Below are 11404 nucleotides of genomic sequence, written 5' to 3'. Positions count from 1 at the left end.
AATAGAAAAAAATTTACTGAAATGCATTAGCAAGTTATCAAGGGTTTATGACCTCTGTTTAAAAAAAATACTGGAACTCAGATAAAAATCAATATTGGCCAAAACACATGCCAGTCATTATACATAATATCTATTTTGTTAGAGGACAAAAAACCATTATTATAAATCTCTCAAATCTCTCATCCCTGAAAGTATTTCAATTAAATAATGAAAACTCTAGGGCATTGAGTTTCATTTTCATATTGCACAAACTTCTATATTTAAGAGCAGGATATTTCTTTAAGTGTGCACAGGGAAATCAAAACTGTCAAGTCGATTCGCTCTTTGAGGAAATAAATTGCATGTGGACAAAGCAGAACTATTAAAAAGCTCTGAACAAATATTTCATACTGAAGTCTATTAAAATAATCAAATTAGCAATGGACTAAAAATTGGTAACTCATATATAGGAAATTGCTACAGAGAAAGTAAACAGAGTAGACATAAACAGATACTTCCCTGCAAAATCTCTCTTGCCTCCCATCCCACAACCAAAAGTGACCATCTGATCTACTTCAGGGCGCCCCTTCCACTGGCAAAGCGTCCTGGATTGGATGATATATTAGATGGTCACTCTGCCCTACCACAACTTTAGATCCCATATCTCAGTTTCGGTCTTCATTCAGCAAAATTCACTTCAATGGGTTTTCATTCCACCGCTTCCTGGAAATAACTGTTGTCAGGGTCATCGACAGCCATCTATTCTGAAAATCAATGACTGTATCTCAATTCTCATCTCGGCCAACGCATTTCAGTAGCACAACAGAGTAGGTCGCTTCTTGCATCCTTTCCTTCCCAAATCGTGTTCTTCCCTTACTTTGTGGAAACCACTGTCTGCAGGGTCTCCTGCTGTCTCGCTGGCCACTCCTTTCCAGTCTCCTCTTCTACTGACTCCTCGCCTGAGCAGAAAGCCCTCAATAAATATTTGTTGCATAAACTTTGAGTATCCTCAGCTTCTGTACCAGAAGTGCTCTAGGTGTGTGTCCTTGGGCCTCATCTTAATGGACACCAACTGCCCTAAGTAATGCCCTGTAGCCTGTGGCTTCACATACTACCTACGGTGATGGCTTCCACAGTCCTGTCTCGGACCTCAGGCTCTCTTCTTAAACTCCCGAACTGTACGTTAAATGGCCCACTCAACAACTCCGCTTAGGTATGTGACAGACACCTCAAACTTAACATGCCCCAAATCAAACTCCTGTTCACGCTTTCTTCATCCTCACCTGCTCCTTCCACTCTTGCTCATACTGGTACCGACTTCTCCGGTGATAACCCATTCACGTGAACATTTTTCATCTCCAGATTTTATCACACGGCCCTGTAACTGGCCTTGCTTCTTCCACATTTGTCCCCCCTCCACACAGCAGCCAGATGGGTCCTGTTAAAATATTGTCGGATCGAAGCATCTCTCTCTGCAAAACCCTTCACTGACTTCCCTTCAGTAAAAGTCAAGTTTCTAACAAATCATCTAAAAGGCCCTTTGTGATCTCACTGTTCTTTCTCCCCACTTTATCTTGTCTTCCCTCGCTCTGTCCTCCCACTGCCTCCCTCTGTATCGTACACGCTAGCTTCCTTGTTGCTCCTCAGACAGACCAAGAACGATTCCATCTTTCATATTTTTACTTTAGCCAAACGCTCGGGAGACGCCTTTCTCAGACTAGATGCATATTATGCAAAATCTTCCAGGAAGGGTACTAGAAAAGACAGCAACAAAAACCATTCATCTTGCCTTAAAACAGCTAACTGATGTTTGGATCATTATAACTCAAGAACAATCTAAAGAAAGCGAAGACAATTCACAGAAGTCCAACTATGTAATTAAAGCGTTTGGAAATATTTTATTTGAAAATAGATTAAGCCTTTTCAAGCTAAACGGATATTTATATTTACTACCTTTTTAGGAAAGAAAGAAATCCATGCAACATGACATTGAGCCCTAGAAACCTGGGCGCATATCTAGCTACTGCCACTCAACCATGCAGGTGGAAAGTGTAAATAGATTCTGAAAGGGTAAGTCAATTTCCATTCCAGAGCATTACCTCCAACGATGCAGTGGGAATTGGCCTGTCCAAGTTCGGTAACCTTAGCATTATATAAGCTATGCCACTAAAACCAAAATGCCCCAATAAATACTCAAGGGAATCCACATATGCTAGAAATGCATGTCAGTTCAGAAAAAAAGAACATTCTGCATTTTCTATAAAGAGGGGGAAATAGGGAAGGCGGGTTAAGTCTGACGAAGCTTTGAGTCTTTGACATAAAGGAGACTACGTCAAGAAATGTTCTCTCTCTTCCCCCTTGCAAAGGTCAGCCATATCCGCGTTCCCAATGAACACAAGCTCACCACGACCCGAATGAGGGAAGCTGAGTTCTTAGTCTCGGCACACTGGCCGACAGAGTTCAAGGCTGCTGCATGGGCCGTCCCTGGCCCGGGCCACAACGAAGTGTGTTTCCCTTCAGTCAGTAAAACCAGTCCCTGCCCAGCAAACTGTAGATGTAATGTCACAACCCTAAGGGCTCATCATAAAGTACCAAAGAATTGCGGTCCCTCGCATCGGTTTTGACATGCTGAGGGCCGGGCCCACAGCGGTGCTCACACTTTAAAGTCGGTTTACAATGTCTCCTGGAGGCAGAACGCTTGTCAGTATGGCAAGTGCTTCCCAAACCGAGGGCCTGCCTTCATCCTCAGGCTGCTCCCGCAGCCTCAACCCACTTCCGAACACCTCGAAGGTGCAGCGTCCCTTTCACTTGGCAGCAGCAGGCGGGCCAGAGAGGCTCGGTGGGCCAGGAAGTACTCCCTTTCCGAATACTCTCTCTAGACCTCGTGCTGGGTTTGGTTGAGTGATAAGTGTTCCGGGGGTGGGCGGGCTTCAAAGCGCTGTGGGCTTCACGCACGACAACTCTATACGTGAATAACGACAACATGGATATCTCCTTTTCTTTTTTAATACTCCTTAAACAGGATTTTGATTCTAGAGTTATAGTAATACTTATAATCAAAATGTGTCCAAACTAAGCTACACTGGGACATATTCAAACTATCGACTGATGTTCCTTGAGACCTATAGTTTGTACAGAGAAAACAACTGACATTTATTTGGGATTTCAGAATTTACTAAGCACTTTAATTGCCTTTTTAAATCGATACTGACTACATAGCACACTACCACGGGATCAAAGTATTTCTGAATAAAATTGAAGTCTTTTTGTTTTTTTAAAAAGAAAATACATACATTTAAATTCAAGATAACTGTGTACTATGAACTAATTCTGATTACATACGGAGTCCATCATATCAAGTCAAACCCACAATGGAGAAAATCTTACTGAACTCAGGGCAGGTGAATATCTCCATCTCATGGGCACTGTGGGCTTTTAGAGGATTCGGAGGAGCCCCTAACATCAGCACGCAGAGCTGTGACACCAATCAGTGGTGCGCACTAGGTCACAAGAAGTGCCTGACACACAGCACCTAGTGGCTCTCACACAGTTCCCGGTGAAGTAAACACAACAAAGCAAGTTCCCTACCGCTGCTTTTCTTTTTTCATAGACGTGATATATACACAAGAGTCTCAATATCCACGGGGTTTTTTTGTTAATAGAGAAAGAATGGAAATGACCCATGAGCACTGGATTATACTATATCTCACACAGTAGAACAGCTCTGCATTATCTGATACAGAAAAACCTCAAAACAGAAATAAGTAGAAAAAGCAAGGTGTGAATAAATGATGTTACAAAACCATATGTATAAAAAATTTTTTAAAAAAATACATATATATATTTTTGCGAATACCAAGAATATCTATCAAAGAGGAAAACTGTTAGCTGGAACACCAAAATATAAGGGAGCATTACTTTTTACCTGTTTATCTTTTTTATCTTGTGGATTTGGTACCCTGTGCTTATATTATTATTTTTTTTAAAAGTGAAATAATAGTTTAAATGATAAAAAGAAAAGAACCTATCCCAGGCAATGTGCCCCACACCAAAGATGATGATGGCCAACATCTTTAAATACCACATTAGATTACAACGAAGAATTATTAAAATAAAAGGTCGTTTGGGTTTCAGAGTAAAAATTAAAAGCAGATAACTTGTAAAACACTATCTAGGATTCTGTCCTCCCCAAATCATCAAGAAATGTATGTTAATTAGGCTGAGCTTTAGATTTTTTTTAAGAAGCAAGAGGAAGTGACTTACAACGGGATTTTCAGGACAGGGAAGGGTGATGCCTTTCACTGTACTTTAAAGAACAAAATGTAGGGTTTTTTTTTCCCCTCAACTGAAATATGTTATAGAGAACTCAGAAAACATTCATTCTTCAAAGCTCAGGGTAAGATTTTTACAAGTCGGTGTCACACTTAAGAATTTACCACGTCCCAATTCCCAAGTCCATTAGTATTTTCATGCTTCTCTCACATAGAACATTTCTCTCCATCAATAGTTACCAGAAATGAACACAGAAAAAAAGGTGTAACATGTTAAAACGTAAGAGAATGAGAAAAAAAGGGGAGAAGGAAATCATTAACTTTTCTTGTATATGACTTTATAAGCACATAAACACTTAAATCTAGTCTGTACTACATTCAAAAGCTTGTTTAAAAAGAGGTTAGAAAGGGGAATTTGTGAGCAAATTCATTAATTATTCTCACCAATAAACTACAGTATTTAATTTTTTCTGCTAATTGTTATATACTTCTCATTTAAAAAGTTTATACACTTTAGTGTGCAGGGAAAAAAAAGTTACTCATCACTTTTATCTTCAAAATTTAGCCTAGCCCTTGGCATGAAGAAGTCAATAAATAAATATTTATTGACTTTAAAAACATTCATTGTGCTATTCCCTGTATCACTAAAGCAGTTACCCCCAAAACTAAGCATACACACATGTATGCCAGCTTAGAACATTCTAACGTTATAATGGTTAACTGTCTTCCCAGTTCATCTTCAAGGCTTTCTACATCTTACAAAGTTGCTTCTAATGTCACCGTATCTTGTGTAGGTGTCCGTCACTTAATGACTATGGTCCACTTCCAAATCAGCTACAAACTGAATTCTATTTCTAGGGCATGGATTCTCAAGGCGGGGAGAAACACTCCAAAGACGGACTGGCCAGTTAATAATAACATTTACAGTCAAGTTGCAAATGCCTAGAAGGTTTCCATCTGACCACTCCTCCACCCCCACACACACCCGGAAATGATGTGGGCCCACGGGAGGGGACACACAGACACAGCAAGGCAGCTGTTTTCCTCCCCTTCCCCATCAGAACACAGATCAAATGGTTCTAATATCCTGGGCACACATGCATAAACCCGATTATAACTTTACCTCTTTCTGTGCCTTTCAAGGAAGCATATCGGAATGTAAGGGAGTCCCAATAACATTACAAGGTGATAAATGGTAGCAAATTTACACGGTGAACCTCGGGCCCAATGAGATAAGGGTAGGGGAAGCCCTGATTTCGAGCCTTTGCCAATTTCTATACTGTCAGTACCGCGCCATGGCCAATCTCAAGCTAACAAATGGCTCGTACATTTGCTAAGTATTTAGCATTCAGTTGGAGAATTTCTTTAGCAGCCACTGCTTTTGAAAAAGAATAATGCTAGGATCCCTATATTTCTGGTAACACCTTAATAGCGAAAACACAGTTTTTTAGTTCTCAACTATATAAATGAAATTCTAATAACTATTTTAATCTTAAAATGCTAATACAATAAAAAAAAAAGTCATTATTCCAGAAGAACAGTGGTAAGTGTCACAGAACAGTCATTCTAGTAACTGAGAAAGGTAGGAATGCCCCTGCTGGGAGAGGCGGTGCATTCCAGAGAAAACACCATGCACAAAAAAAGGGCAAACACACTACTCCAGTTGGTCGACACTCTGGGGAAAAGGTGGTGATAAAAGTAATAAACCAAGCAATCCTTTAGATTCTAGTGGCTGTAATACACTGGTCACCTGCTTAAGCAAACCAGTCCTAAGCCAGAGTCAATTTTAAGTGCACTCTCCTCTACGAAATTTAAGAACAACCAATCACGAACAGCCAAGTAGCCTTTCCCAAATGAGGTACCTGCTTAAGCTATCACCAGTCAAAGAATTTCCTTGCATTGCTTCCGGAGTCTGCCCTACAAATGCCTATTGCCTGGCTCGTGTGCCAGGGACACTCCTAACCAGGGTGGGTTTGGCACTGCCTGATTCAAACAAATGCTTATTCAAATAAACTCTCGAAAATCTTAATGTGTCTCTGTTTATCTTTTAACTAAGGTAATGGCAGAGTGCAGGGTGGCAGCCACATAGTAAAATGTATTTTGGACCATTTTAAGTAGCAATCACTAGTTTACCTTCCCTCCCCAGCCTGAGATTCTGAAGAATAGAATAATTGATTTTTATTCTTAATCTCCATTCTGATATGGCTATTATTGGCCTTATTGTTTAGAGCAATGTCAACATGTTTCAGATAGATGAAGGTGGTGAATGTCTTTAGACTTGACTTACTAAAATTAAAAGTAAATAGTTTTTAACATTATTTTTGTTAATTAACTCGTTCTTCAGCATTATGATTCAGCAGGCAGGATTTCTAAAATTAAAGACTTCTCAAACAAGCTAAAAAGACTTGTGAATTAGATTATGAATGAAATCTAAAGAAGACAGATTAAATCTGTCCCCAAATGTAAAAGCCAAAGAATTCATCCCATTAGCATCTGAATAATAAGTGCCAACACAGCAAGCTGTCATGGAAACTCCTGGCAGGTCCTTCCTTTGAGCACAGACAAGGTAGGGATGAGTGAGAGATAATTAGAGCTCTCATTTCCCCAGGTATTGCCAGCCCAAAGAAAATAATAAAGTGCTATTATTTTACTACACAGCAAGTCACACTGTTCCATAAACTCTAATACAATAACTTCTTATATATGGTAATGTTTACTGAATGCTTACTGTTTATCAAATACTGACATTCTCCCCCTCTAGGAAAGAAGCTCAAAGAGGACAAAAATTGTTATTCTCTTATTCACTGATGTATCCTCAGTGCCTGGCACAGGGTAGACGCTCCATAAGTATGCACTGAATACATATATAGGAAGAAAAACACAGGTTAGAAATCTGAAGTATTGTATATGCACTACAAATGATGGGGGAAATCCTATTACTTTTTTTTTTTTCATTTTGCCAAAGAGAAAATTAAAGCTTGAGAAGCAATTGAAAATTTTCACACCAAAGCCTCTGCCTTGAATCTGTGGGCTGCCCCCTCCAGACCGATGGGGACTCCTACCTGTGACACCATTCATGCAAATCCCAAGAGTCTGAGTTTCCAGCAGGATAACAGACTGCCTATGCGCCCTGAAAGAAACAGAGACTAGACGGGAAAATTAAAGGAACTTCAGGGATAAAGGGCAATTCTGGTAGAGATTCTAGCAGTTAAGGGTCCTGTTGTTTGAGTGTCTTCAATTTTCTTGTTTACTAATGTTAAGTAAAGCTTCCTTTTTATACTATTTTTTTCTTCTATCAACCTTTGATTCTCAAATTAAATGTAATGAATATAATGATTTTTAAAGTAATATTTGTTTCATAAAATCTAAGCCAGAGCCTTATCAAAAAGTTTCAAATATGCTTCTTTCAAAGAGCCTCACGCAAAACAAAGCACAAAGTAGCAGCTCGATAAATATCAACTGAAATACACAGAACAATTTTTTACTGATTCACTTTGAAATTCTGTATATGTAGATGAATCCCCTTTTATTTTATTTTTTGATGAATCTCCTTTTAAAGTGATCACATATATGAAGGTAAATTTATTTTTGAATAGAAAAATATATTAATTTTTTTAAAATAAAGGGCCAGGTAAATTGGGGGGAAAAAAGTGGGTCATTTCTAAACCCCTAGGTGTGTTAACATTCCAAGAGAGACTGGTACACATAAAGTTAAAAATAAAGAAAATGAAGAGAATGCATGGGAGATGAGGATTACTTCACACATAGATATATGACTTAGTACATGGGGCCCCTACAAAGGCTAAAAGGATTTCAGGAAAACCAAAAAAATAATTTTACTTGCATAGACTCACGGTAGGTAACTGTTTAACTACTGTGGCTACTGTGGATTTTTCATATTACAGGTCCTTTTTCAACTCTTCCTGACTTTTGGACTTCATGTTCATCTCTGCATTGTCCAATGTAGCAAGAATCCTGCTAAGTCAGTTTAACCAGCAGCCCACCCTCGGCATCCGATTGTCCTGCTCGTCTGATAGGGTTCCTCACGCTCCACATCCCCACCACGCCCCCACCGCTGCTGGCCGCTGACCATCTTGGCTGAACATCCTGGCCCCGGGCCTGCCTTCAGAGAGATTCCGTCATCCTGGCCCCGGCCTGCCCTCACAGAGGTTCCGTTAGGTCAGTTTAGCCAGAATCCCCTTACCCTTGAGGTTTCTTCTTGGTAATTTTCCATCTGCTGACCCCTCCCTGCTCCTTGGCTATGCCTTCCCACTTGCCCATACTGCATCCAGAGTCCAGTCCCATCTCCCCCACTGCTGCCATGGCCCTCCCTGAATAAAGTCTTCCTCGCTGTGCTTTTAACAAGTGTCAGCTAAACAAGTAATTTTTTTCTTTAACACTTTCAATATTTTTTTTTCTTTAACACTTATTAAGAGAAAGTGAAAATTTTAAGAATCCTTATGTAGGAGCATGTTTATTCATTCAAGGACTTCCTCCTTTTTCTGAACAACTTTTTAATAGAGGAAGAAACAAAAAGAGTAGCAGGCGAAGAATCCAGCATAAGAAAACACAAAAGTTTGCGGTCAGAAATTTCAGCGAGGCCATAATGACTGAAAAAATGTGGCATACCTGCAAAAGATGTTGATGAAACTATATATAACAGAGCTCAGATGAGTCTGAATCAGCTTTGGGGAGAAGGATTAGACACGCAGTAATTAGGCTTACTGGTAAATGTCTGTTTAAATTAGTACAAACACATAACCATTATGAAAGAGAAATAAAAACTATGTGCAGGCCCATCTCCAGGTTAAATTTATTTTTTTCTCAGTACCATGGGTCAGGTCAGGGAGAGAAGGGGAAAATATCTGCATTAGGAACCCCAAAGCAACATAAAAGAAATCGCAGACCGATTCTTCATCTTGACGGCCAAACGGGAAACTCTCACAAGGACAAACGAACTGAATCTAACCTCGAAATAATATAACGGGTTTCTCTATTACAGCTCTCCTATACGTTCTCATTAATTCTCCTCTGCAGATCAAGCTGAAATACACACACACACAACGCTGGCCTCTGTTCCCTTTCTGCCACAATTAGCCGAACCTGGGCTCTATGGCGTCTGGAAGACATCTATCTACCTGCAGCACTCAACGAATAATAAAATGTTCAACAACTATCTGTAGCTCTTTAAAAGTCAGTTTATTCGGCACTTGTTCTACTGTGCCTGGCATTTTCATGAGCTTAGCGTAAGGCTCACTGAGGACAGAAACCGCCCTCAGACAACCCAGAGGTAAGCAGGAGACAGATGCGTACCATCAGGTCGTGTGAGAGAAATAAAGTGAGTAAAACGAGAGTGAGAATAAACCTAGGACTGGCATGTGTGGCCTCTGGGCCAAGTTTATTCTGAAAATTTTTGCCAAAATCAGTATTACTCTAAAGAGTTAAATAATTCCTATCCATTTCTTAATATATAACTACCACTAACTGTTTTGAATAAATTTAAAATTACATTCGAATAAAAAGTTATGAAATGGATTCATTCAAATTTAAAATTAAGTTATTTGAAAGAATTAGAGAAAGCAGGTTAAGTTCCATGTACTTAAATCACATCCAACCATCATATTTAACGGGATCTTTTCAAATACCCCACTGTTAACAATATGCCCTCTAACATGGATTAACTTCCAATCACGAGGCCTGCCTTGGAGAGGATGTCTTCCAAGGAAGACTCTGCGTGGATTTATATAAGCCCACACAACCATAAAGGCAATGACACCAGCTTCAACCAATACAGGAAGTCTTTCATTGCTAAATGTATTTAAAATCAGAGTTCATAGATATTTAAGGATAAATATATAAAAGAAAAATATCAATGAATTACAGAACAACCAACTCAAGATAATATGCAAGGATCAAAGGAGAACTTCTTCAATGAACAGCCACAGAGACCTGAGGATATTATGAAGATGAAGGTAGGAAGGAAGGAAAGTAATTAAGGAAGAGAGGGCGGGACAAATTTAAAGTAAATGAAGTCAAAACAAGCAATAAACAACAAAATAGTCACTAAAAAAGACTGCATTGTGGATATAAAAGATATATTAAGGAAACTTCCTAAAATAAAAAGCAAAATAACAAAGAAATGGAAAGTATGAGAGAACAGAGATATAAGGAAATATATTAACAATAAATGTAATAAAATTAAGAAGAAATAATACTCAAGTTTTTTTCTCTTGGGGAAAATATTTTTAAAAAATTAACTTCTAATACAAAAATTAAGATAATTTTTCTGAGATCTTGGTAACACACAGGTTTCTAATACTGTCTTTGAAAGCAAGTATATACTCAATTATCTAGTTTATTATATCAGAATTTGTTCAGTCACCCAACTGTGAGATTGTTGATTTGCTTTTATATTCCATTTGCCCCTTTATCCAAAATTCATTAAGCAGCTGGCATTGATATCGGACACCTACAGTGCTCATATCATTTCATGGAGATATTAAAAACAAGAGGATTTAGCTTGTTGTTTGAGGACAGATTTACAATGTTAATTCATGAAATATCTATAAACTAGAAGGTCTAGGGCAGATTCTTCCAAATGGTTATTATAAAAAACATTTTATTTGTTAAGTATTTTGTTTGCTATGCTTTCTGTGGGGCCAAACTTGCAAAAACCTGGAATAAACTTTAATAAATTTTAAATAAAATATTATGTTTAAAGATAGTTAAACATAATCTGTAAATATAAATACTCAAGATTTTCCAAGAACAATGTAAAGTTTGAAATGCAGTCTATTTTTTGGAATTTTTCACACCGAATTTTGCGACAAGTTCACTCTGTATAGTAATAGTGCACTCTCCTCTCCTTGGGGCGGGAACAGCAACAATAGATTTGTTTTTAACGCCTACAGGCCCTGGTCTTCCTAGGTGGTCTCCCATCCAAGTGCTAACCAGGCCTGACCCCGCTTAGCTTCCGAGATCAGATGAGATCGGGCTCATTCAGGGTGGCATGGACGTAGACAGCAACAATAGATTTTAAGAGTTGCAAAGCTCTTGGAAGTAACATGGAATGATTTCTTATTGATCAAAATTATAAGGACTTTTTCCAATTTTAGTTACTGAGCAGGTAATTTATGCACTTAGTATTAACGTTA

The 11404-nt window shown here is 38.7% G+C and overlaps 1 protein-coding gene and 1 pseudogene across 6 annotated transcripts in view; both read right to left on the bottom strand.

Moving 5' to 3' along the window:
- Positions 1-11404, bottom strand: part of TPK1 (thiamin pyrophosphokinase 1) — a 278577-nt gene that overhangs the window by 233405 nt on the left and 33768 nt on the right. The gene's annotated exons all lie outside the window — the stretch shown is intronic.
- Positions 11153-11271, bottom strand: LOC120601587 (uncharacterized; annotated as a pseudogene).

The sequence above is a fragment of the Pteropus medius genome, unplaced genomic scaffold, assembly GCF_902729225.1.
Source record: "Pteropus medius unplaced genomic scaffold, Ma_sr-lr_union100, whole genome shotgun sequence".
Classification (NCBI taxonomy): domain Eukaryota; kingdom Metazoa; phylum Chordata; class Mammalia; order Chiroptera; family Pteropodidae; genus Pteropus; species Pteropus medius.
Note: the sequence above shows the minus strand (reverse complement) of the source record. Positions and strands in the feature narration are given on the sequence as shown.